The sequence below is a fragment of the Gorilla gorilla genome, chromosome 2 (assembly GCF_029281585.2).
Source record: "Gorilla gorilla gorilla isolate KB3781 chromosome 2, NHGRI_mGorGor1-v2.1_pri, whole genome shotgun sequence".
Lineage (NCBI taxonomy): Eukaryota > Metazoa > Chordata > Mammalia > Primates > Hominidae > Gorilla > Gorilla gorilla.
The window spans coordinates 84,969,074-84,996,430 of NC_086017.1; the positions used below are offsets into that span (position 1 = coordinate 84,969,074).

Sequence of the window (27,357 nt, forward strand, 5' to 3'; positions counted from 1 at the left end):
TGTAAATATGTTTTAAAATATAGAATGGCAACAATTAAGGCACACAATATTTGTTTTAAATTTCAGTAGTGATATTAAGCCTGCCGTAACTAAAAACTCATTCCAGATACTACAAAGTTTTATTTCTTACAAAGGCAAATTAAGAATTTGTATAGACTTGACAAGAAAACAAGTTGAGAAGGTCAAAATATTTTCTGGGGCTCTCTGAATTTATTTTGACTTTTCTAGTTACTTAGAATAGTTTTGAGAAGAATGCCTATAAGTACTGTAGAAAGTTGATAAAATATATGATATATTGTAGGCTTACTTTACATGCTTTCCCTCCTTAGCCTCTTACATGCACTGAATTCAATTTTTCCTAGTGTTATTTTCCATTTGAGATTTTTTTTTTTTGGCTGTGATTATCACTGTTCCCGGTCTCTACATCTACAACAGATCATTTTAGTTAGAAACAATCTGATACCCTTCTGATTCCAGTAATCAGATCCTAATAATTTAGCTAGTTCCAGACATTAACTAGGAAGTGACTTAGTAACCTACTAGCAATGTTATGGCAATTTAGCTTTTGAAGTTTAAAAAAACCTCTATGATTAACACTTTTGTCTCATAGTAATTCATAAATCTGTTTCATCTGTTGAATATCATTCATTCATTAGACAATAGTTACTGAATGAACTGAGCATATATAATGTGTCCTTTATATACATTTTTAAATGATTGATATGAAACAAATGTAGAAAATTTGTATTATCTAAGGTTGTATTTTGGGGTTAGCCAAAGTAAAAATAAGCAGGTAATAAACAAGAAAGTCACTTTGAGTTTCATGGGCTCAGCACTGTGCTAAGCACTGAGAAAGATCAAAAACATATAAACCATGAACTGTTTCTTCATAGAACTTAGGATCTCTTTGTGAAAGGAGACTTCACATATGTAGTAACTAGCTCACAATAGCAAATACTATTTAGATGCATCCTCACTATGGAGTTTCAAGACAGAAAGCAGATTCGTGTAAAAGGATTGTATCCCACTCTTAACTGCTTTTGGTTTAGTTTGCACAGTAGTAATATTCCTAGAGTCTCCTGACAATACTGTCTACTATTACTAGACCCATATTTTCTTATGGCAATTAGCTGGTGCAAATTAATGTATCCTTCAGAATAAGCATATGCTTCTCAGGTTATCACAGTCTCCACCACTCCCTGTTGTCCTGCTGACACATGTGTTGAGCATCAGTGGCTAGTGATCATCCTGACTGTGCTACTGCTTCTCTCATGCAGTGTGTCTCCAACAGAAGTACAAGGGAATTTAAGTAATTGACAGAGCTTTGTGTTTTAGATTAAAACGAGAGCTGGTTTCTGGGGAGAAATTAAAGAATAATCCTACATGCTTAATATTCAAAAGTAAGATTTTATCTAATTTATGTTGCCCATTTTACTCTTATGTGTCTTGTCCCTAAGGCCATTTGATTTTATAACCATTAAAGTAGAAAAAAATTCCTGGATTTTCAAGTAGTTGGAGAAAATTTATGGGCAAAATATAAGTCAAGCATGACCTTGATGAATGAGGTAGTCAGCTATTATATAAGAATACAGATATATCAAAGAAGATTCAACATGTGAAAGACATGACAATGAAGCAATTAGTGTGGTGTGCTTGCTGTTTGTAGGAAGACTCACCTAGCGTAAGTAGATGAGTCATAAAAGTAGTAGTAGCAACTTTTAATGGGCTCCCCAGGGGAGTACGGATTAAGGTTAAAGAGTTTTGTAGCTCATATAACTATATGGAGTTGGAACCTGAGATTCCAGTCATTAAGAAACCACTGCCAAGAAATCAACAGTGAAGTTACCTGATGAGTACAGCACTTAGAGAAGACCATGATCCAGCAGTATCAGGATGATTTACACAGGAACCCAGATTATAATCAGGGGAACTTCATGGTCTGGAGAGCATTGGAATAATTTAGATGTGATGTGATAAGTTTAGATTTGAATAGTGGTAGGAAATATGTACAAAATGTGCCCTTTAGGAGAAACATTTAAAGAAAGGAGCAAAATGAGACAGATACAGAGACATATGCCTGGCCAATGCCTCAAGTTTCTTAGCACAAAAGAGGGAATAGAAAGCAAGCAAAGGAGATAGAGAATTATAGAGAAATAGGGAAGAAAATAAGGTCAACCTGTGTCTAGGAAGCCAAGAAAGGAGTGAATTTCAAACGAGAGAGAGGTGATCAATAATGAGAACGTATTTTAGACAGGTCAAGAGTGAAAATGCAATCAAATATATCCTTGTGCATTTGAAGTCACATCTGTGGTCAATTTCTCCTGGTGGGTAAATAACTCTCAGGGTACTGGCTAGGTTCTCTCAGAAGTGCAATAATCCTTTCAAGTTATTGAGCTAACTCTTTCTTCATTGTGTTAGTCATGGACCAAAATAAGCCCATTAACCTAAAAGGTTAATCTGCTTTAAGAATCATTTTCCAGCTGCAGTGTATAAAGAATATACTAATTAAAGAAAGCACTTGTTGTACAGCACCAAAAATGCAAGGCAATTAGGAAAGTGAGAGTTCATTGGAGGCTAGAATTGTCAGAGGAGATTTACTCAAAGATGCTGAATTGGAACTGGATTTCGGAAACAAAGACACTGTGAAAGAGTAATTATAGTGTATCCTTAGCTGTGCTTGACTTTAGTTATTGGTGAAGAAGAACAAAAGGAAAATAGAAAAACAAAGTTATATTATTACATTTTTCTGATACTTTCTCCTGGTGTTGCTAAGATTTGATATTATTTACAAAAGTTGAGAGTGGTTTTGTTGTTTATCTGACTTCACTAATCGTGAAACTTTATCTCCCACCAGCATGTCTCCAATTTATTGCTGAATTTTCCAGTATGAGAAGAAAAAATTTTGTCACCTAATAACTATCCTGTGCTTTCCAATACAGTAGTCACTAGTCACATATGACTATTACAATTAAGATAAAACTAAATAAAATATAAAATTCACTTTCACAGTGACAGTAGCCACATTTCTATTACTCAGTAGCTACATGTGGCTACTATATTGATTGTCATAGGATGATCTTAGACATACAAACATTTCCATCATCAGAGAAAGTTCTATTGAATGGCACAGAGAAACTAACAACATTCTGTAGTGGCTGCCCTGTGGTGGCGGATGGTTGATTTTGCTTATAAGAACAAGCTTGTAAGAATGAGATTACAGGAATAATTTATGTTCTGGGATACTAGCGAGTTTATGTAATCATTGATTTGTTTATAAATTCAATAAATATATACTGAGAGCTCACCTGCATCAGGCAGTGTGTTTGACTTTGGGAAGCAGTAGTTACCTCCAACATGGATACATTCACGTCATTTAGGGAGCTTCACCTTTAATGGGGGAGACATATTTTAACTATATTATCACTCAAACAAATGTAAAATTTCAATTGTAGTATAAAAGTAAGTATATGGTTCCAGGAGAAGATGATTATTTTCCCTAACAGGGAATTCCTTCCCTATAGATGGAAGTGAGATAAAAATCTGAAAGTCAAATGGGACTGTGCTATATAAGAAAGAATTATATGGTAGGAGGACTAGAGAGGTAGGAAGGAGACTATTTTAAACAGAAAACAAAATGTATAAAATCTTTATAGAAAATGAGAGCAAGGCACACTGAATAGGCTGAAAGAGGGCCTTTCCCTGGTTACTTTATTTTACTCGAATCCTGTAAAAGTTGGTCTCAGAAGTACAAATAGAATTTAAATTACACATCCCATTCAGTTTATTAAGAAGTGTTTGCTTTTAAATAAAAATTAAATCACTGGATATAGTGACTTTATCTTTTCCTAGAACAACATTAAGACTGAAGTTCCAGCAGTATCTGATGGGTAAACAAGGCAACATATGTTGTTGATCCATAAATTATTTGAAGAAATGGACACTCCTCAGCAATTAAATTAATCCCTTCCTTTACTAAGGCTTTTTTCTCACTGTGTTCATCTCTTTACCAGCTTGGCCCAAATCAGTCTTTCTACAAAAGATCATCCAATTTCAAGTCCTTTTAAATTACTATGATCATCAATGAGGAAATAACCCACATGGAACACACTCTGGAATGGAAAAACACATTTATAGTAATAATACAAAATCTGCACTGTGAAATTAGGGTATAATGCTAGAATTACCGTGTTTAACCTCCTATTCTTTGTAGGAGAAAGTCACAAAGACATAGCGTGCTACAAACCCATCTACACAGCGTTTCCACTGTTGCTCAGGCAAATAAAATGCAGCTCTTGGTAAAAGAGTAAAGGTGACATTGGGACTTGTTCAAAGCAAAAGCAAAATTGTATTGCACCAGTTGCTCACAAAACATCCTTTAAAGAACAAAGGGGTTTTCAGCTGCTCAGTCACTGGGATTAAATTAACATGACACTGTAGGCTCTCTTTTGGGATATGCGATGCACCCTGTATGGTGATAGAAAAACACAATTGGCACTATAAATTTTGAGGCTGCATTGAGATTCAAGGCATACAACAAAACCAAGATTTTTGTGCTGTTATTGAAGTGACTTGATATTCTACTTTGGAAATGTTTAGTGTCAGAATTGTAATATACTGAAAAAGAATCTCAGACTTAGAAGTCACCTTGTCTTTGCCAATCCCCACCCGCATCCCACTCCTTGATTCCTTCCTAAACAGCTTCATCAAGTATTTGTGCTCTGAAAATTATTTTTCCACAATCAATGGCGTCACTATTGGATTCCTTATAAATGCATTAGTAAATCAGTAGACTACCTATATGTGCTCTGTATCTTTATTACACAGGGAATGGGAAGAATAAGTCTTTTGCTTTAAGCATACAATATTTTACACAAATACATAAATATTATATCATATTTTAGCATGTTTTCACACACACACACACACACACACACCACTTTCCTTTGTTTTTAGGTTAATTCTTCTTTTTCCCATCCTCTCTCTTTTATTGTATCAGCCATGCCAACATGAGAATCCATGATAACAATGTAGTACGTATCATCCCAATTCAATTGCATGCTGCTATGGTTTGAATGCTTTTATCCCTAGCAAAATTCTTGTTGAAACTTAATCTCTAATTCAATAGTATTAAGAGGTAGGGACATTAGGAGGTGAATAGTTCATGAAGGCTCCTCCTTTAAAAATGAGATTAAAGCACTTTAAATTATTATTTTTATTTTTCTGTGAGTTATTCGGGTACAGGTGATATTTGGTAACATGAGTAAGTTACTAAAGAGTGGTGATTTGTGAGATTTTGGTGCACCCATCACCTGAGCAGTGTACACTGCACCATATTTGTAGTCTTTTATTCTTCACCCACCCCACTCTTCCCCAGAAGTCCCCAAAGTCCATTGTGTCATTTTTATGCCTTTGTGTTGGTTTTCCATTCCTGAGTTACTTCACTTAGAATAATCGTCTCCAATCCCATCCAGGTCACTGCAAATGCTGTTAATTTATTTCTTTTTATGGCTGAGTAGTATTCCATTGCATATAAATATACCACAGCTTTTTTATCCATTCGTTGATTGATGGCATTTGGGTTGGTTCCACAATTTTGCAATTGTGAATTGTTCTGATATAAACGTGTGTACAAGTAACTTTTTCATATAATGACTAGATTGCTGGATCAAATGGTAGTTCTATATTTAGGTCTTTAAGGAATCTCCACACTGTTTTCCATAGTGGCTGTACTAGTTCACATTCCCATCAGCAGTGTAGAAGTGTTCCCTGATCACCACATCCATGCCAACATCTACTATATTTTGATTTTTTGATTATGGCCATTCTTGCAGGAGTAAGGTGGTATCGGATTTTGGTTGCGATTTGCATTTCTCTGATCCTTAGTGATGTTGAGCATTTTTTCATATGTTTGTTGGCCATTTGTATATCTTATTTTGATACTTGTCTATTCATGTCTTTAGCCCACTTTTTGATGGGATTGTTTGTTTTTTTCTTGCTGATTTCCTTGAGTTAATTGTAGATTCTGGATATCAGTCCTTTGTCAGATGTACAGATTGTGAAGATTTTCTCCCACTCTGTGGGTTGTCTGTTTACTCTGCTGACTGTTCCTTTTGCAGTACAAAAGCTCTTTTGTTTAATTAAGTCTCAAGTATTTATTGTTGTTTATACTGCATTTGCTTTGGGGTTCTTGGTTATAGAATCCTTGCTGAAGCCAATGTCTAGAAGGGTTTCTCCAATATTATCTTCTAGAATTTTTATAGTCGTATAGTTTTGCATCTTAGATTTAAGTCCTTAATCTACCTTGAGTTAATTTTTTGTATAAGGTGAGAGATAAGGATCCAGTTTCATTCTCCAATATGTGGCTAGACAATTATCCCAGCACCATTTGTTGAAAAGGGTGTCTTTTCCCCACTTTATGCTTTTGTTTGCTTTGCCAAAGATCAGTTAACTATAAGTATTTGGGTTTATTTCTGGGTTCTCTATTCTGTTCTATTGGCCTATGTGCCTATTTTTGTACCAGTACTATGGTGTTTTTGGTGACTATGGCTTTATAGTATAGTTTGAAATCAGGTAGTGTGATGCCTCCAGATTTCTTCTTTTTCCTTAGTCTTGCTTTGGCTTTGTAGGCTCTTTTTTGGTTCCATATGAATTTTAGAATTGTTTTTTCTAATTCTGTGAAGAATGATGGTGGTATTTTGAAGTGGATTGCATTGAATTTGTAGATTGCATTTGGCAGTATAATCATTTTCACAATATTGATCCTACTTACCCATGAGCATGGGATGTGTTTCTATATGTTTGTATTGTCTATGATTTCTTTTAGCAGTGTTTTGAAGTTTTCCTGGTAGAGGTCTCTCATCTCCTTGGTTAGGTATATTCCAAAGTATTTTATTTTTTTTGCAGCTATTGTAAAAGTGGTTGAGTTCTTGATTATATTCTCTGCTTGGTCGCTGTTGGCATATAGAAGAGCTACTGATTTGTGTACATTAAACTTGTATCAGAAAACCTTGCTGAATTCTTTTATTAGTTCTAGGAGCTTTCTGGTGGACCTTTAGGGTTTTCAGGGTAAATGATCATATTGTCAGCAAACAGTGACAGTTTGACTTCCTTTTTACCAATTTGGATGTCCTTCATTTCATTCTCTTGAGTGATTGCTTTGGCTAGGACTTCCAGTACTATGTCGAAGAGGAGTGGTGAAAGTGGGCATCCTTGTCTTTTCCAGAGGGAATGCTTTCAACTCTTCCCCATTCAGAATTATGTTGGTTGTGGGTTTGTCATAGATGGCTTGTATTACATTGAGGTATTTCCCTTGTATGCTGATTTTGCTGAGAGTTTTAATCATAAGGAGATGTTGGATTTTGTCAAATGCTTTTTTTTCATCTATTTAGATGATCATGTGATTTTTGTTTTTAATTCTGTTTATGTGATGTATCACATTTATTGATTTGAGTATGTTAAATCATCCCAGCATCCCTCGTATGAAACCCACTTGATCACGGTGGATTATCTTTTTGATATGTTGTTGGACTTGGTTAGCTAGTATTTTGTTAAGGATATTAGCATCTATGTTCATCAGGGATCTCGGTCTGTAGTTTTCTTTTCTGGCTATTCCCTTTCCTGTTTTTGGCATTAGGGTGATGCTGCCTTCATAGAATGAATTAGGGAGGGTCCTTCTTTCTCCATCTTGTGTAATAGTGCTGAAAAGATTGATATGAACTCTCCTTTGAATATGTAGTAGAATTCTGCTGTGACTCCATCTGGCCCTGGGCTTTTTTTTTGTTGGTAATTTTTAAATTACGATTTCAATCTCCCTGGTTGTTATTGGTCTGTTCTGGGTATCTAATTCTTCATGATTTAAGATAGGAGGGTTGTATTTTTCCAGGACTTTATCTATCTCTTCTAGGTTTTCCAGTTTACGTGGATAAACATATTCCTAGCAGCCTTGAATGATCTTTTGTATTTCAGGGGTGTCAGTTGTAGTATCTCCTGTTTTCATCCTTAATGAGGTTATTTGGATTTTCTCTCTTCTTTTTTGGTTAATTTGCTAGCGATCTATCAACTTTATTTATCTTTTCAAAGAATCAGCTTTTAGTTTCATTTATCTTTTATTTTTTTTTGTTTAAATTTCATGTAGTTTTGCTCTGATCTTGGCTATTTCCTTTCTTTTGCTGGGTTTGGGTTTGGTTTGTTTTTGTTTCCCCAGTTCCTTGAGGTGTCACCTTAAATTGTCAATTTGTGCTCTTTTGGTCTTTTTTTTTTTTTAGTTTTGTATTTATTTATTTATTTTTATTATTATATTTTAACTTCTAGGGTACATGTGCACAACACGCAGGTTTGTTACATATGTATACATGTGCCATGTTGGTGTGCCGCACCCATTAACTCGTCCTTTACATTAGGTATATCTCCTAATGCTATTCCCCCCCTGCCCCCACCCCATGACAGGCCCCAGTGTGTGATGTTCCCCTTCCTGTGTCCAGGTATTCTTATTATTCAATTCCCACCTATGAATGAGAACATGTAGTGTTTGGTTTTCTGTCCTTGTGATAGTTTGCTGAGAATGATGTTTGGTCTTTTTGATGTAGGTGTTTAGGGCTACGAACTTTCCTCTTGGCACTGCCTTTGCTGTCTCCCAGAGGTTTTGATAGGTTGTGTTACTGTTGTCGTTCAGTTTGAAGAATTTTTAAATTTCCATCTTGATTTCATTTTTGACCCAATGCTCATTCAGGAGTAGGTTATTTAATTTCCATGTATTTGCATAATTTTGAAGGTTACTTTTGGGTTAATTTCCAGGTTTATTCCACTGTGGTCTGAGAGAGTGCTTGATATAATTTCAATTTTCTTAAATTTATTGAGGCTCATTTTATGGCCTATCATATGGTCTATCTTCGAGAAAGTTCCATATGCTGTTGAATAGAATGTGTATTCTGCAGTTGTTTGATGAAATGTTCTATACATATTTGTTAAGTCCACTTTTTCCAAGGTTTAATTTAAATCCATTGTTTCTTTGTTGACTTTCTGTCTTGATGACCTGTCTAGTGTTGTCTGTGGAGTGCTGAAGTCCCTCACTATTATTGTGTTGCTGTCTATCTCATTTCTTAGGTCTATTAGTAATTGTTTTATAAATTTGGGAGTTCCAGTGTTAGGTGCATATATGTTTAGGACTGTGATGTTTTCCTGTTGGACAAGGCCTTTTACCATTATATAATGACCCTCTTTGTCTCTTTCAACTGCCGTTGCTTTAAAGTTTGTTTTGTCTCATATAAGAATAGCTACCCCGCTCACATTTCATGTCCATTTGCATGAAATGCCTTTTTCCACCCCTGTACTTTAAGTTTATGTGATTCCTTATGTTAGGTGAGTCTCCTGAAGGCAGTAGATAGTTGGTTCATGAGTTCTTATCCTTTCTGTGGTTCCACATCTTTTAAGTAGAGCATTTAGGCCATTTACATTCAATGTTAGTATTGGGATGTGGGGTACCATTGCATTCATTATGCTATTTGCAGTCTGTGTATTTTGTTTTTGGTTTTTTTTTTTTTTGCTTTTTAACTTGTATTTTTGTTTTATAGGTCTGGTGTGATTTATGCTTTAAAGAAGTTCTGTTTTGATGTGTTTCCCGGATTTGTTTCAAGATTTAGAGCTCCTTTTAGTATTCTTGTAGTCGTGGCTTGGTAGTGGCAAATTCTCTCAGCATTTGTTTGTCTGAAAAAGAATGTATCTTTCCTTCATAAATGATGCTTAGTTTTGCTGGATACAAAATTCTTGGCTGGTAATTGTTTTGCTTGAGGACACTGAAGATAGGGCCCCAATCCCTTCTAGCTTATAGGGTTTCTGCTGAGAAATCTGCTGTTAATTTGATAGATTTTCCTTTATAGGTTACCCAGTGCTTCTGTCTCACAGCTCTTAAGATCCTTTCCTTCATCTTAACTTTGGATAACCTGATGACAATGAGCCTAGGTGATGATCTTTTTATGATGAATTTTCCAGGTGTTCTTTGTGTTTCTTATATTTGGATGTCTAGATCTCTAGCAAGTCTGGGGAAGTTTTCCTCTATTATTCCCCCAAATATGTTTTCCAAACATTTAGAATTCTCTTCTCCTTCAGGAACATGGATTATTCTTTGGTTTGGTCATTTAACATATTCCCAGATTTCTTTTAGGCTTTGTTCATATTTTCTTATTCTTTTTTCTTTGTTTCTGTTGGATTGGGTTAAATTGATGACCTTGTCTTTGAGCTCTGAATTTCTTTCTTCTACTTGTTCAGTTATATTTCTGAGACTTTCTGGAGCATTTCGCGTTTCTTTGTGTCCAATATTTCATGCATTTTTAATTGTTTTCTCTTTAAGCTTATTTCCCTGAATATTTTTCCTTTCACCTCTTGTATTGTTTTTTTGGATTCTTGCATTGGGCTTTGCCTTTTCCTGGTGCCTTCCTGATTAGTTTAATAACTAACCTCCTGAATTCTTTTTCAGGTAAATCAGGGATTTCTTCTTGGTTTGGATCCATTGCTGGTGAGCTAGTGTGATTTTTGGGGGGTTTTAAAGAGCCTTGTTTTGTCATATTACCAGGGTTGGTTTACTGGTTCCTTCTCATTTGGGTAGCCTCTGTCAGAGGGAAGGTTTGGGACTTAAGGCTGTTGTTCAAATTCTTTTGTCCCGTGGGGTGTTCCCTTGATGTAGTACTCTCCCCTTTTTCCTATGGATGTGGCTTCCTGTGAGCTGAACTGCAGTGATTGTTGTCTTTCTTCTGGTTCTAGCCATGCAGTGAGTCTTCCCAGTTCTGAGCTGGTACTGGGGGCTCCCTGCAGAGTCTGATGTGAACTGTCTATGATCTCTCAGCCATGGATACCAGTGCCTGTTCCAGTGGAGGTGCACAGGGGTGCAATGGACTCCATGAGGGCTCTTAACTTTGGTGGTTTAATGCTCTATTTTTGTGCTGGTTGGCTTCCTACTGGGAGATGGTGCTTTCCAGAGAGAATCATCTGTGGTAGTATGGAGAGGAACTGGTGGTGGTTGAGTCCCTAGAACTCCCAAGATTATGTGTCCTTTGTCTTCAGCTACCAGGGTGGGTAGGGAAGGACCATCAGGTGGGGGAAAGGCTAGGCGTGTCTGAGCTCAGACTTTCCTTGGGTGGGTCTTGATGTAACTGCTGTGAAGATGGGGGTGAGGTGCCCATGTCAACAGAGTTGTCTACCTAGGAGAATTATGGCTGCCTTTGCTGAGTCATGCAGGTTGTCAGGGAATTAGGGGAAAGCTGGCAGTCAGAGGCCTCACGCAGCTCCCATGCAAACCAAAGGGCTGGTCTCACACCCACCTTGTCCCTCCTAACAGCCCTGCATCTGTTTCCAGGTGGTAGACAAGCTGGGCTTGAGAACTTGCCCCCAGCTACCTGCCTCCCAGCTGTGAAAGAAAGGGGCTTGGTTCTTCTCCCTCTGTGGAGTCTGCACACCGTATTTACACCCTGCCCTGATTTCTGGCCAGGAGTTCTGGTCCATTCAATTGTTACAAAATTCAGCTGGAGATTTCCCTCTCGCTGTGGTGTTCCCCGCCACCCCCTGCTCCTCTGGCTGCCCTCCCAGTGGATCCCTGTGGTGCCAGGCAGGAATGGCATGCTTAGGGACACAGCAAGCTCTCAGGGCCTTGCTGTTCCTTCCTGTACCCCTGTATTTCACTTGGCTGTCTAAATTGACTTAGCTTCAGGTAAGATCGGAAATTTCTCTTGCAGACTGACCTTCAGTTTTTCCATTGTAGGTGTGTGTTCTGGGAAGGAGGCTCTTCCTTTCCCATTTCTGCTGTTGGGGCACTCACAGTATTTGGGGTGTCTCCTGGGTCCTTCAAGATCAGTCTGCTTCCTTCAGAGGGCCTATGGGTCCTCTTGGGATTTCTGGTTTATTTTTGCAGTCAGTATGAAGCTAAAATTCACAATGCAAGCCCCCGCATGCTGCTCTGTTCCTCTGTCTGAGCTGCAATCTAGTCCTGCCTCCTGTCCGCCATGATGAGCTTAAGCCTCTAAAGCACTTTAAAAACAGGCTTTACATAGCAATAGGCCCCTTTTCTGCCCTTTCACCTTCCACCATGAGGACATGTTTGCTCCTTCTGCCATGTGAGGATGCAGGAAGAAGGTCATCACTAGACACCACATGCTGGTACCTTGATTTTGGACTTCTCAGCCTCCAGAATTTGAGAGATAAATTTCTATTACTTATAAATTACCCAGCATTTGGTATTTTGTTACAACAGTACAGACTAAGACACACACATGCTCAATTTAACTGTATACGGACATTTAGATACACACATACAAGTGTATGTATATGTATATTCATGTGTTCATATATGTACATATGTATATACACACATATGTAGGTGTATATTTTTGTGTCTACCTGTGTGTGCATGCATTGGTTACTATTCTATAAAAATGATATTAAATTATACATAATTTTCTGCATCTTGATTTTTTTAGTTAAAAAGTGTTATTTCTTAAAACTGCCTTATATTGATCCTATGGAATAACCAGAAAAATGTCTAATATCTGTTTCAAATGCAGTATTTATTGTCCATGAAAATGTAGGATGTCATTTCATTTATACCAATATGGGAGATTAGATTGTTTTATAAATTTCTTTTGGTACAGAATGCCAAAATATGCTAGATAAAATGTTATTTAAAGGTATTTTTTCATGCGTAGATAAGCTGACAATAAAATAAAGTGACTACTCAGAGACCAGAAATGACAAGAAAACAGAGTAAATGAGCACTGAGGAAGTGTTATCTGTTTATGAATGGTCTCAAGCCTGGGTTTTAATGGGCCACAATCACAGAAAATAGGAACAAAGACAGATTCCTACAGAAAAATATGTAGTTATGAAGATGATGTACTCAGAGAGTAAACTAGAAAATGTCTTGTCGCCCAACAGATTATGAATATATATTTGTGCCTATCTTGGCAATGTCTTCTCTGCTAATTCCTAAAGAAAAATCAGGAAGCATGTTCATTTCTGGATATGCATATTAGTTGTGAAAACCCAAGCAGAAATTTAGTTTTAAGTAGTTACAGACTAAAACTCATGAATACCTAACAGAAGCAAACACAAATTGTTTCTAAAAGGATGCACTGGCTGGCCATGGTGGCTCACGTCTGTAATCCCAGCACTTTGGGAGGCCGAAGTGGGTGGATCACTTGAGGCCAGGAGTTTGAGACCAGCTGGCCAACGTGATGAAACCCCTTCTGTACTAAAAATACAAAAAAATGTAGACGGGAATGGTGGCATGCACCGGTAGTCCCAGCCACTCGGGAGGCTGAGGCAGAAGAATCACTTGAACCCGGGAGGTGGAGGTTGCAGTGAGCCAAGATCGTGCCACTACATTCCAGCCAGGGAGACAGACTGAGACTCCATCTTAATTAAAAAAAAAAAAAAAAAGAATGCATCATTATTAACCCAAACTTCTAAAGAACCTGCAGATAGACTTCCAACAAATATGAGTTCACAAATAAATAGGTAAGTAATAGACAAGGAAATAAGCCATTCTGAAAATCAGCGGAAACAATTGGATCAGTCCCACAAAAAGTGTAGCTGATAGAATGTTAAATACAGACTATAAAATAATCATGTTTAATATTTTTAAAAATGTAAAAGATGATATCTAAAAAGTAAATCTTACGCTATGAAAAATGACCAGGGATGTTTGATGAAAAGAAGGAAGGAAAGAAGGAAGGAAGGAAGGGAGGAAGGAAAACAAATTTAAATATAATAAAACACAAAACTCAGTGAATATCTATCACATTTAACACAGTTAGATAAACAATTTTTTAACCAGCAAATGGATCTGAATTACCCAGGATAGATTTTAGTGATAAAAAATGTAAAATTTGAAAAGGAGGTTGAGACCTGGAGTACAGAATAATAACAATTTCCAAGATAAGTCACTTGGAGTTCCAGAAGGAAGAAATGATAGTAAAACCATACTGAAAGAGAAATTGTCAAGAAGAACAAAATTAGATAAAGGGATATAAATTCTTAAATTCCCAAAGTCTCAAATATTAAACAGGACAAATAAAAATAAATCCACACCTAGGCAAATCAGAAGGAACATGTAGAAACCTAATGACCAGAAAAAAAAAGTTTTAAAGGATCTCGTTAACAGAGACAGATGACTTTAAAAAAGCTAAAAACAACAGACGATTTGCTTTTTACAAGCAAAACTGAAAGGTGAAAAACAGTGGAATAATGTCATGGTGATGGGAGAAAATAACTGTCAACTTCGAATTCCACATCTAGTGAAAGCCTCCGTTAAGAACCAGTGCAAAATAACGTTTTCAGATAAACCATACTGAAAAATACTACCAATAGACCCTTGCTGAAGCAACTTTTAAAGAATACATTTCAGTAGGAAGGGAGTAATTCATAGGAAAAAGGCGAGATACATAAAAGAATGAAAAGTAAAATAAGAAAAGTCTGAGTAAATATCAGCAAACATTGACTACATAAAACAATTTCAAAAAGTGTTTATTTCAGAGGTTTAAATATTCAAGATTGCACTAAATTTTTAGAAATTAATTAAAACAATAATAAAATATATAAAAACTTGTGATGTAACTAAAGCAGTACTTGGATTAAAATTACTGTTTTAATGCTTATATTAACAAAGAAAAATACTGCAGTAAATAAATTAACCACCCATCTTTATAGAAAAAAAAAGGAACAATACCAGCATAATCTTAAAGAGCAGAAGTTAATGAGAAATAGAAGGCAATCTAGAGAGTAAATGCAAAAACAAAAGTTGTACTTTGAAATGTTTGATACAGTTAACAAGCTTTATAAGATATAATCAAGGAAGAAAGAAAAAAAGGAGGAAGAAATAAACAATATCCAGAATAAAGAGAAAGTTGTATGTACAAATGCATCGATAATTAAGTGATCAATATAAGATAAGATATTATATCATTATATTCTAGGACTATGGTTAACAGGCCTCTCACATTCCACATATATTACGAGTAACAGACATTTTTTGTTTCTGCCTATATTTTTTAGAACAGTTTTAGCTTTACAGCAAAATTGAATGGATGGTTCAGAGGCTCCCTGCATGCTTTCCCTCCCTCTTCATCATTTATTATTAACATCTTTCATTAGAGTGATACATTTCTTACAATTAACAAACCAATATTAATCCATTATTATTAACTAAAGTCCACAGTTTTCATGGTTTCATTCTTTGTGATGTACAGTTCTATGGATTCTGAAAAATGCATGTCATGGAATATACAGAATAGTTTCACTGCCCTATTATCTGTACTTCATCAATTCATCCCCAGCCTTCCATCAAATTCCTGAAAATCACTGACTTTTTTGCTATTTCTATAGTTTTACCTTTTCCAGAATTTCATATAGTTGTATTCACACAGATTGGTGCCTTTCACTTAGCAATACGCATTTAAAGTTTCTACAGGTCTTTTCATGCCTTGATAGCTCATTTCATTTGGTGGCTGAATAATCTTCTATTGTGTGGATGTACCACAGTTTGTGTATCCATTCATGTATTGAAAAGTTATCTTGTTTGCTTTCAGTTGGGGACATTTACAGATAAAGTTGCTATAAATATTCATATGCATGTTTTTGTGTGGATATAAATTTTCCACTAATTGGGTAAATATCTAGGAGCACACACAATTACTATATTATATGTTAAGAACGTATTTAGCTTTGTAACCAATTGACAAACTGTCTTTCAAGTGGCTATACCATTTTATATTTTCACCATCAATGAATGAGAATTTCTGTTGTTCCCATTCTTGCCAGCATTTGGTATTATCACTAGTTTTTATTTTAGCTTTTGTGATAGATGAGCACTGATATTTCTTTGTGGCATCAATTTGCATTTTCTTAATGGTAAAGAGATTGAACATCTTTTTAAGTGGTTATTCGCCATTTGTATACCCTTATCAGTGAATTGTCTGTTCATGTCTTCTGCCCATTTTCTAATCAGATTGTTAGTTTTTTTAACCCTGACTTTTGAGAGTTCTTTATGCATTGTAGATATTAGTCCTATGTCAAATATTATTTTCTGCTATGTTATCTTGTACTAGTTTTACAGTTTTGCATTTTACATTTAAGTCTATAATCCATTTTGAGTTAATTTTTGTCAAAGCAGGAAAATCTGTGTTTAGATTTGTTTTGTTTTGTTTTTTGCCTATAGATGTCCAATTATTTCAGCACCATTTGTTGAAAAGACTACCTATTCTCCATCTAATTGCCTTTGTTCCGCTGTCAAAGATCAGTTGATATTTGTGTGGGTCTAATTCTGGGCTCTCTATTCTGTTCCATTGACATATTTGTCTATTATTTTATCATTATCACAGTGTCTTGATTACTACAGCTTTACATTAATCTTGAAGTTAGGTAGTGTCAGTTCTCTGACTTTGTTGTTCTTCTGTATTGTGCTGGCTATGCTAGATCTGTTGCCTTTTCATGTGAGCTTTGGAATCACTCTGTCAATATCAACAAAATCATTTGCTGAGATTTTGAATGAGATTGAGTTGAATCAGTAAGAGAAGTTGGGGAGAACTGGGATACTAACACTACTGAGTCTTCCTATCTGTAAACATGAAATATATCTCCACACACTTAGATCTTGAATTTATTTCATCTGGGTTTTGTACTTTTTCCTCACATAGATTCTGTACATATTTTGCTTGATTCACGCCTAAGTATTTAATTTTAGGAGTGTTAATGCAAATGTTCTTGTGTTTTTAAATTTCAAATTTTAATTGTTCTTCTATTGTACACAGGAAATCTATTGATTTTGTATGTTAATCTTGTATCCTGAAATCTTGCTATAATTGCTTATTGGTTCCAGGAGGGTTTTTTTTTATTTTGTCTGGGTTTTCTACATAGACAATCATATCATTTGTGGAAAAAAGACAATTTTATTTATTCCTTCCCAAACTGAACACATTTCTTATTGTAGTAACTAGGACACCTATTAATTTTGAATAAAAGTGCTGACAGGGAAAAAACTTTCTGTTCCTGATTATAAGGGGAATGCATCTGATTTCCCACCATTGAGTATGAGCTTAGCCATAGATGTTCTTTATCAAGTTAAAGAATTTCCTTTATATTTCTAATTTGTTGGTAGTTTTTAATATCATGAATCAATGTTGGATTGTCTCAAAGGCTTTTTCTGCTTCTATTGATGTGAGCGTATGATTTTTTCTTCCTTCACCTGCTGAGGTAGATTACACTAGGTGATTTTTAAAATGTTGAACCAGCCTTGCATGTCTGAAATAAATACTACTTTGTCACGGATACAATTATTTTTATAAATTATTGGATTCAATTTATAAGTATTTTGTTGACCAGTTTTGCTATTATGCTCATGAGAGATGTATGACTGTCGTTTTCCTTTCTTGGAATGTTTGTCTAGTTTTGGTATCAGAGTAATCTTGGTCTCATAAAATTAGAAAGTGTTCAATTTTCTCCTATATTCTGAAAGATTGTAGAGAATTGTATATTTCTTTCTTAAATGTTCGGTAATATTCACCAGTGTAATTATCTGGGCCTAGTGCTTTCTTTTTTGAAAGGTTACTAATTATTACGTTTTTGAAAAACAGATATAGGCCTATTGAAATTTTGCATTTCTCCTTGCATGGGTTTGATAGTTTATATCTTTCAAGGAATTGGCCCATTTTCTAGAATTTATCAAATTTGTGGGAATACAGGTGTTCATATTTATCATTTTAATGTCCATGAGATTGGTATTGATGACCACTCTTCTGTTTTTGACATCTGTGATTTATAATTTGTGTCTTCCTTCCTTTTTTCTTGGCTAGCCTGTCTGTAGGTTTATCATTTTCATTCAACTTTTCAAAGAACTAGCTTTTGGTTTCACTGATTTTCTCTGTTCATTTCCTATTTGAAATTTCATTGATTTCTGCACTGATTTTTATTACTTCTTTTCCTCTGCAGGACTATATTGCTCTCTTTTTCTCTAGTTTCTTAAGGTGGAAGCTTAGATTATCAGTTTAGATCTTTATTCTTTTCTAAAATACATATTCAATGCTATAAATTATTGTGTAAACACTGCTTTCCCACAAATCTTGAAAAGTAGTATTTCATTTAGTTCAAAATATTTTAATTACACTAGAGACCCCCCTTTTTTTTTCCTATGTGTTATTTTAAAGTGTATTTAATCTCCAAATATTTTAGGATTTTTCTAGCTATCTTTCTGTTATTGGTTTCTATTTCAATTCTACTGGGTTCTGAGTGTCTTTTCTTTTAAATTTGTTAAAATATGTTTTATGAAACAGCATCTGGTCTATCTTGGCGAATGTTCCGTGTTAACTTGAGCAGAATGTGCACTCTGCTGTTGTTGGATGAATTAGTCTTTAGATGTCAATTAGATCCAATTTACTAATGATGCTGTCCTTACCTGTGTTTTGCCTGCTGGATCTGTCAATTACTGATAGAGGGGTGTTGATGTCTTTAACTATAATAGTGAGTTTGCCTATTTCTTCTTGAAGCTCTATTATTTTTTTGCCACACATACTTTGATGCTTTGTTGTTACGCATGCGTGTATTAAGGATTATTTTGTCTTTAGGGAATTGACCTCCTAGTCATTATGTAATGCTACTCTTTATCCCTGATAGTTTCATTACTCTGAAGTCTGCTTTCTATAAAATTAATAGAGCTACTCCAGCTTTCTTTCGATTATTGTTAGTATATCTTTATTCATCTCTTTATTTTGGTCCCTGTGTGTCTTTATATTCAAAATGGGTCTTATATAGAAAACATATAGTGGGGTTTTGCTGTTTGCGAGGGCAGTCTGTCTTTTAATTAGAGTATTTGAATCATTCACATTTAAAGTGTTATTTGTATAGTTGGATTAATACCATGTTTGTAACTATTTTCTATTTGTTGTACTTGTTCTTCATTTCTTTTCTTTTTTAAAACTTCCCTTCTACTTAGGCCTTCTCTGGTTTTAATAGAGTATTTTTTGTGATTTCCTTTTCTTTATTAGCATATCAATATACTTTTTTCTAAAAAATGTTATTGTTTTCCCTAAAGTCTGCATTATACACTTGTAACTAATCTAAGACCACTTTAAAATAAAACTATACTACTCACATGTAATGCAAGTATCTCCTAACAGAGTATTCTTAATTCTTCCTTCTTGTTTTGTAACATTGTTTCATTTATTTCACTTTTACATATCTTATAATTACCCAATAAATTTTTACTAGTATTACTTTGAAATAAATGATTAGATCAATTTAAATAAAAAGAAAATATTTTGTTTTTTCTCTTCGTTTGTTTCTGCCCCATTGTTCTCCCTGTCTTTATGCAGATCTCAGTTTGTAACCTATATCATTTTCCTTCTCTCTAACTTCTTTTAACATTTCTTGTAAGGCAGTATCACCTTATAACAAATTCCCCAACCTTCAGTTTTTATTTGTGGTTAAAAAAGAAGTCTTTGTTTTTCTTTCCTTTGGAAAATGATTTTGCTGAATAAAAACTTCTAAGTTGGTAGGATTTTTTTCTCTCAACTCTAAAACTTTCACTCCAGTCTCATTCTGGTTGCATTGTTTCTGACATATCTTGTGAACTTTGAAAGACTTTCCTTGCCTTTTAAATTTTCTTCCTTCATGTAAGACAGGGAGGCTAGAGGGGGCTAGAGTTTTCTAACTGTCCTTCTCCCAGGCCTGATAAGGCTCTAGTAAAGTGATTTTTTCATAGAGGATGGGTTTTTATTATGGAAAATGCTCTGTAAGTATTTTAAACCAATTACTTTTCCCCGGGGAGTATTTCAAATGGTTACTTTTCCTTCTGCTCAAAACATAAGGAAATTTTTCTCCAATCTGTACAGTGAGAATGTGTTTCTGGAGGTGAAACATATGAAAGTATGATTATCCCTTAATACTGGGCCCCCAGAATTTCCTAACTCTCAAGCTAACCTCTGATTGGCCTCCATCAATTCATCACAGTGCAATTTAATTGTTCCTACTGCTTATTGATTCTAGTGACTTCTCTCCCAATAAGCTGTGAGATACTGTGCTCATCTGCCTTTCTGTATTTCAGGGTGATGGTTTGCCTAATAGCCTCAATTTTCTGATAGGTCCAAGAAAAGTCATTGACTTTTAGCCTGATCAGCTTTTTTTCTTGTGAGAATGATTGTCATGACTTTGAAGTCCTCTACATGTTACAGCTGTAACCAAAAGTACATACAATCTTTCAAGGATGTATGATGATTCATAGCAAACAAACTAATTTAGAGAGAGAAAGCTTTTCTCTTCAAGGCAAAATATGGCTTTGCTTACAGCTTTGGAAGATGGAGATAATGTCTCTCACTCATACAAAGGTCAGGCATTCTTTGCTCATTACAAAAGATTTGGGTTTTTAAATTTAGAATTTGTTTTTTATATTGTAACCCACTTCTTGAATAGGTGTCACCTGGCCCTTATGTTTGCCCTGTGAGAATTGGGGTTTGGGAAGCCAGCACCAAAATGCTGATATTCTGACTTTTCCTATTGCTGTGATTAAAAAAAAAAATCTGTCCTTTGTCTCTGATTCAGTTCTTATGTATTCTGCTGGAATCTATGAAACTTTGGTTGGCTAACTTTTTATCTTGGAAGTTAGGTAAACTGTCAGATCCTTCTCAATTCTTCACATGTTATGCCAATACATTTGCAAGCATTATTGAAAGGGAAACATGACCAAAAACTACAGTCGTTCCTTGGTATCTACAGAGGTTAAGTTCCATCAATCCCAGCACACACCTAAATCCAGATATTCAAGTCCCTCATATAAAATGGCATAGTATTTGCATATAGTGTACACACATCCACCTGTGTGTTTGTATGTGTGTTTGTGTGTGTGTATTTTTTTACTCAGCAAATATTTATTGAGCTCCAATTATAGCTCAGGCATGTGGAATAACAACAGTAGACATATAAAAATTATATTTTGGATTATATTTTAGATAGTAGAAACCACAGTAAAATGGAAAAGATTTAGTTATTCATTCTGTCAGTGTTTATTAAGCCCTACTGTGTGCCAGGCATTTTGATGAATGTTGGGGATTTTTGATTGAATAAGCCAGCTTTTGCTCTTAAATTACTTGCAGGCTACTGAGAGATATACAAGTAGACATAGAAATCAAATGCCAAGTGGCATATAGAGGGGTCTTTTCTTTTCTTTTTTAGAATAGGGGCCTTTTAAAATTATTATTATACTTTAAGTTCTAGGGTACATGTGCACAACGTGCAGGTTTGTTCTTTTCAAAGTGCTGACAGTGTCACTAATTCTGCCTGGGAGAATCAGGGAGGGCTTCACAGAGGAGTCTTCTGTATATTTTTAATCACTTCTAGGTTACTTGTAATACTTAATATGATATAAATGCTATGTAAATAGTTGTTATACTGTTTTGTTTCTTTATTTGTATTTTTTAAAATATTTTTGATTTGAGGTTGGTTGAATCCACGGGATGTATAACTTACTGATATGGAGGGCTAAGTGTATATTGTTATATAGCCAAAACTCATTCAGGGAGAAATTAAAAAAAATAGAATTAACTATTTAAAAAATTATCATAAAGGAAACATCAGGTTTAGTTTTTTTAGGCAACTTTTACCAAATAGTCAATGAGGAGATAATTCCAATTTTATACAATTCTTTTTTCAGAGAATCAAGATTTCCACTCTTTTAGGATGTTACGTTAGCCTTGATAAACAAAATCAATGTGAGAAATAATTATAATAACAAAAAATTCTATATGGGGAAAACAAATTATCCAGAATCTAATTTTCAGCACAGATACAAAAGTTTTCAATAACTGAATTCAGAAATATATAAAGAGGGTATACATCTTGACCAATTTAAATTTTATCCAGTAATACAAGGTTAATTCTGCATTATCTATTTCTCAAAATTCCATAATGAAAAAAGAAAAATAAGATAACCGTATCAATAGATTTAAAAAAAATTGAATGAAATTTAATGACCATTTATGATTAAAATATCTTTTATATAGTGAATTTAAACAAATTCTTACTAAAGTTATCCACAAAAAAGCATCATTTTCAAAGAGGAAGCATAAAGCATTCACATTAAAAATCAAGATCAAGACAAAGATGCATATTACTAACATTTTCATTCACTGTAAAATGGAAGTTCTAGGCAGCACAAATGGTTAAGAAAAAAAAACAAGAAAAAACAAAATAAAATTCGTATGGAACCACAAAAGCCAAATCAATCCAGAGAAAGTAGAACAGAGATGGAGGCATCATATTTCCTAATTTCAAGATATATTACAAAGCTAAAGTAAACAAGATGTTATAGTACTGACATACAGACTAATGGAACAGAATCGTGAGCCCAGGAACAAATCAATACACATATGGTCATCTGATCTTCATCAAGGGATCTAAGAATATCTAATAGGGAAATGATAGTCCCTTCAACAAATTGTGTTAGAAAAACTGGATATCCACATGCAAAAGAATGAAATTAGACAATTTATTTTACACCAGACATAAAAATCAACTCAAAATGCATCAAAGACATAAATATAAGACTGAAACTATAAACTTCATAGAAGAAAACACAAAGTCTTCATGACATTGGTCTTGGGAATGATTTCGTAACTCTGACACCAAAAGTTCAGGCAACAAAAGCAAAAATAATCGAGTGGGACTATATCACACTAAAAAACTTATGCACAGCAAAGGTGACAATCAGCAGAGTGAAAAGGCAACTTATAAAATGGAAGAAAATATTTGCAAACCATATATCTGATTGGGGGTTAATATCCAAAATATATAAGGAAGTCCTACACAGCTCAATAGCACAAAAGCTAACAAGCCAATTGAAAAATGGGCTAAGGACTGGAACAAATATTTATCCAAATAAGACTTACAGAGTTATATGAAATAATGCCCAACATTACTAATGTCAGGGAAATGCAAATCAAAATCACAATGAGATATCACCTCACACTTGTCAAGATGGCTATTATAAAAAACCAACAGAAGAAAAGAGTTAGAGAGGACGTAGACAGATTGGAACCCTATTTGCTCCACTCTTGGTAAAATGTAAAATAGTGGAGCCACTGTAGAAAACAGTGTGGAGTTTCCTCAAAAATTAAAAATAGAACCATACAACCCGGCAATTCCATTTTCAGGTATTTATCCAAAATAATTAAAATCAGCACCTCAAAGAAGACTTAGTACTCTCATACTCATAACAGCACTATTTATAATAGCCAAGAAATGAAAACAATGTAAATGTCAGAAATGAATGGATTTTTAAAAAATGTGTTGTACACATATGCAATGGGATATTATTCAGCCTTGAAAAAGAGGGAAATTCTGCAATAAGTGATAACATGTATGAACCTTGAGGGCATTATGCTAAGTAGAATTAGCCAGTCACAGAAAGACAAATACTGCATGATTTAACTGTAGGAAGTATTTAAACAGTCAAGTTCATAAAATCAAAGAATAGAATGGTGATTTCCAGGGGCTGGAGAAAAGGGGAAAATGGGATGTTACTAATGAAAGGGCATAAAATTTTAGTCAAGCAAGACAATAATGTCTAGTGATCTGCCATACAACATTGTACCTATGGTAAACAATACTGTCTTGTGCAGGTAAAAATTTGTTAGGAGGGTAGATCTGGTGTTAATTGTTCATACCACAATTTTTTAAAAATGTACTATAAAGCAAATATAAATAGTAGCCAACACACTGGGATAAGATATTTGTGACTATGTATAAATACACAGATATGTGTGTGTATGTAAAATACACATGATATATATAATAAATATACATGCAAAATGAATCATGTTTTTAAAAACTTCTCAGTTGGGCATAGTCACACATGCTTGTATTCCCCTTCCCTACTTGTAAGGCTGAGGTGGGAGGATATTTTGAGCCCAGGAGTTCATGGCTGCAGTTAGCTCTGATCATGCAACTACTCTCAGTCTGGGTGTCAGAGCAAGACTTCATCTCTAAAAATCAATCAATAAATAAGTAAAAATAAACAAATAAAAATTCTCTGACAAATCGAAAAGGAAGAAGATTTAAAAGCACACATAACAGACAACTTGAATTACCAATAATGATTTAAACACATGGTTGATCTTATTAGTAATAACTGTAATGCAAATTAAAACAGTAATATTACATTTTATATCCTCAAGATTGGCAAACATGCCAAAAGTTGTAAAATATGACAGTATTAGTATAGATAAAAATGAGGAACAAAGAACACTCATCCTCAAATTGTGCATATTCAAAATTTACTTGTCAAGCAATTTGAAATTATCCAGTAAAGCAATAATGCATGCACCCTCAGAGCCAGCAATTTCATTTCTTAGCACGAACACTGAGGAATCTCTTCTGTATGTGTACCAGAAAACATGCACAAGAACCTTCATAGATGTCCTTTTTGTAGTCCTTGTTTGAGAAATAATCCAAACATACATCTGCAGTAAAATTTTCATATAAACTGTGACATATTCACACAATGGAATACAGTATCACAATACAAGTGAATGAACACAGTCTACAGGCATCAACATGGATAGGTCTCACAAATTTAATTTCAATGAAAAGAAGCAAGTGGTAAAAATATGCATATATCGTGCTGTCTTCTATGTAAACTTCAAAAAATGTTTTGCATAAATTGCAAACCTAAGCAATATATTTCAGTATGTATACTATATCAGTGACCCGATAATGTTTTAAAAGGAAAGAAAGTGATAGACACAAAATGTTGCAGTATTTCTCTCTGTCATAGAAGGATGAGGTAGAGGAAAGCAAGTGGGGGAGGAGCAGAGTGGGGCTTCAAAGTTGTTGATGCTTTATTTCTTAAATAAGATGGTAAGGACATGAATGCGTGTTTTGGTCATTATTCTTTGAAGCATGCAAACACATACATCCTTTTTAATGAACAATTCATATCTTAGTAAGTAGTAATAAAAGAAATTTGTTAAAGAATTTGAAGAAAATTATTATTCCTTTCTTCCTTCCCACCTGTCTTTCCTCTTCTTCATCCCAAAACTTCCTTCTTTGTCAAACAGTGCATTCAAATCTTTTTCAGTCAACTAAAACTTTAATCCTCTCTAAAAAATCTACAGTAAATATGAAGACTTTTTACATTTATTGGACTTTAATAATTTTTTTGTTATTAAATGTGTCTTCTTCTTCCTGGGTGGCTGCCGTTGGTCGTGGAGAGTTAGGACAGGTTCCTTAGGCACTCCCTCTAGCAGGCTGCAGCCTGGATGCTAGTACTTCCCAATGGATTGCAATGGATGTGGTGGACACATCAGCGCAGGAGGGGGTGACCCTTGCAGTCTCTGTGGCTGCATGTGAGCCTAGGCGACCTAGGGCTCGGTGGTAAAGGGGAAGCTATGTGGCAGCCTGCCAACTGGGGCCAAAGCTAAACAGCTAGGATTTAAAGCTTTAAATGGGAATAACGAGTAATGTTTACGATGAAACGAAAGTAAATAAGTCACCTCTAACCTCTTCCACCTGTTTTCTCAGGAGAATGTCCATATTAAATTTACATGCTCTCCCAACTGTGATTGCCCTTCAGTTACAAGGGCTTCAGTTCCAAGGGTTGAAAGTGGAGAATTCCCAGGTCTGAGAATAGCAAAGAGTTCATTCCTTTTAGGACATTCTCGCTGATGTTCTTTCTCTTTTCAAACTCTATGAAGATGGAATCATCCTTCCTTCAGTACAGTTTTTCTGTTTTGTGGTCAATGTGATTCACAAGAACCTCTAAAGTAACAAATGAAATAAGCCAGGGGCATGGAAAAGATGACTTTTATATCGGTCTGGGATTGGCTATGAGCTCTAATATTTTCACTGGAGGGAGTTTCATTTTCCGAAAGGAAAAAAAAAATGGTCTGCGACTTGTGAGAAAAGCCTCGAGACAACTGGTCAAGGTGGGCATACACATTTTAGAGAATGGAGGTTGTAGATGGAATTCTTGTTGATGAGAGCTGGGGAGGTGGCCAATGTCACTGATGCATTTGCACGAGCCACACTGGTGACTCCATTAGGAGTTCTTGGAGACCGGGAAAGTGCTACTCTTTCTTCATACTTTTTAAATGAATGACTTAATCTCATGGGAATATTGGGTAGTTGCTAAGTATTCTAGGATCTACAGTTATGGTCAGTCGGCCATGCTTTAAAAGAAGAGGGTTTAGAGAACTTATAGGAAATGTTTCACAAGCTAGGTGATTCAGGTTTTGTGGTGTTTGCAACACTCGTGGTCATTGTGTCCCTGATTATTAATCTCTATAGTGGGACTTTGCCATGGACAGATAAATGTTCTTGTGTATATAACCATTGACGCTGTAATTGGAGCATTTTCAGTCTTCTGTGTGAAGGGCTTAGGCATTGCTATTAAAGAGTTGTCACCTGGGCTTTGATGTGCCCTGACGTGATTTCGCTGCTGAGCTTTGTTGTCTGAGTGAGCCCACAGATTAATTACCTAAATAAGGCCCTGAATATATTCAACAATTTTATAGTGACTCCAATACATGAAGTATTTTTTACAACATTAGTTTTAACTTGTTCAGCTATTCTTTTTAAGCCATGTCAAGGTATGTCTGTTGATAATGTCATTGGTACTTTGAGTGGCTTTTTATAATCATTGTGGGGATATTCTTGTTGCAAGCCTTTAAAGATGTCAGCTTTAATTTAGCAAGTCTGCCTCTGCCTATCCTAAAAGGTGAAAAAGAAAGGAATAGCAACCTCTCTAATATCTAAAGTTTTTAATAATAATGAAGAAGGCTTAACCTGCGGAATTGAACAACATACTGGTGAAAATAACTCCTGAATACATGGAAATCATGGAACTCAGGCAGCTTTTTAAGAAAAATCTAATTAAAAGGTTATCCCATAAAAAGTAGATGATTGTATTATCTTATTTTCATCTCACTGTCCATCCTATTAGATCTGGTTGGATATTGATTCTTACATGATGTTGAAAGCAAATCAAGGGCATTACTTATTGATGCTATGAATACTATACATATATGTGGTACCATTCAGAATTCTGAAAGACAGTCCCAAATGTTGGATTTCTGAAAGATAACATCCCTCAAATCTCCTAACATCTAAAATTCTAAACATCACAGTCCAAAAGATTAAAATACGAATGTTGGAATCTTGAAAGTTGAATTCTGGAGAAAGGATGAGTGGGTTTGGAGTTATACAAGGTAGCTTCATCATATCAGTTGCGCCATGTTAGGTGGAACTATTACTTTCTTATTTTCCTTGTTGGAAATTAAGTATGATGGAGGGAGATGTATACAGGTGCCAAGTTGAGGAGATGTAAATTTGTGG

The 27,357-nt window shown here is 35.0% G+C and overlaps 1 pseudogene; it reads left to right on the forward strand.

The window, feature by feature from the left end:
• Window positions 1-24,210: 24,210 nt before the first annotated feature.
• LOC101152846 (magnesium transporter NIPA2-like) lies at window positions 24,211-26,848 on the forward strand (annotated as a pseudogene).
• The last annotated feature ends 509 nt before the right edge of the window (window positions 26,849-27,357 follow it).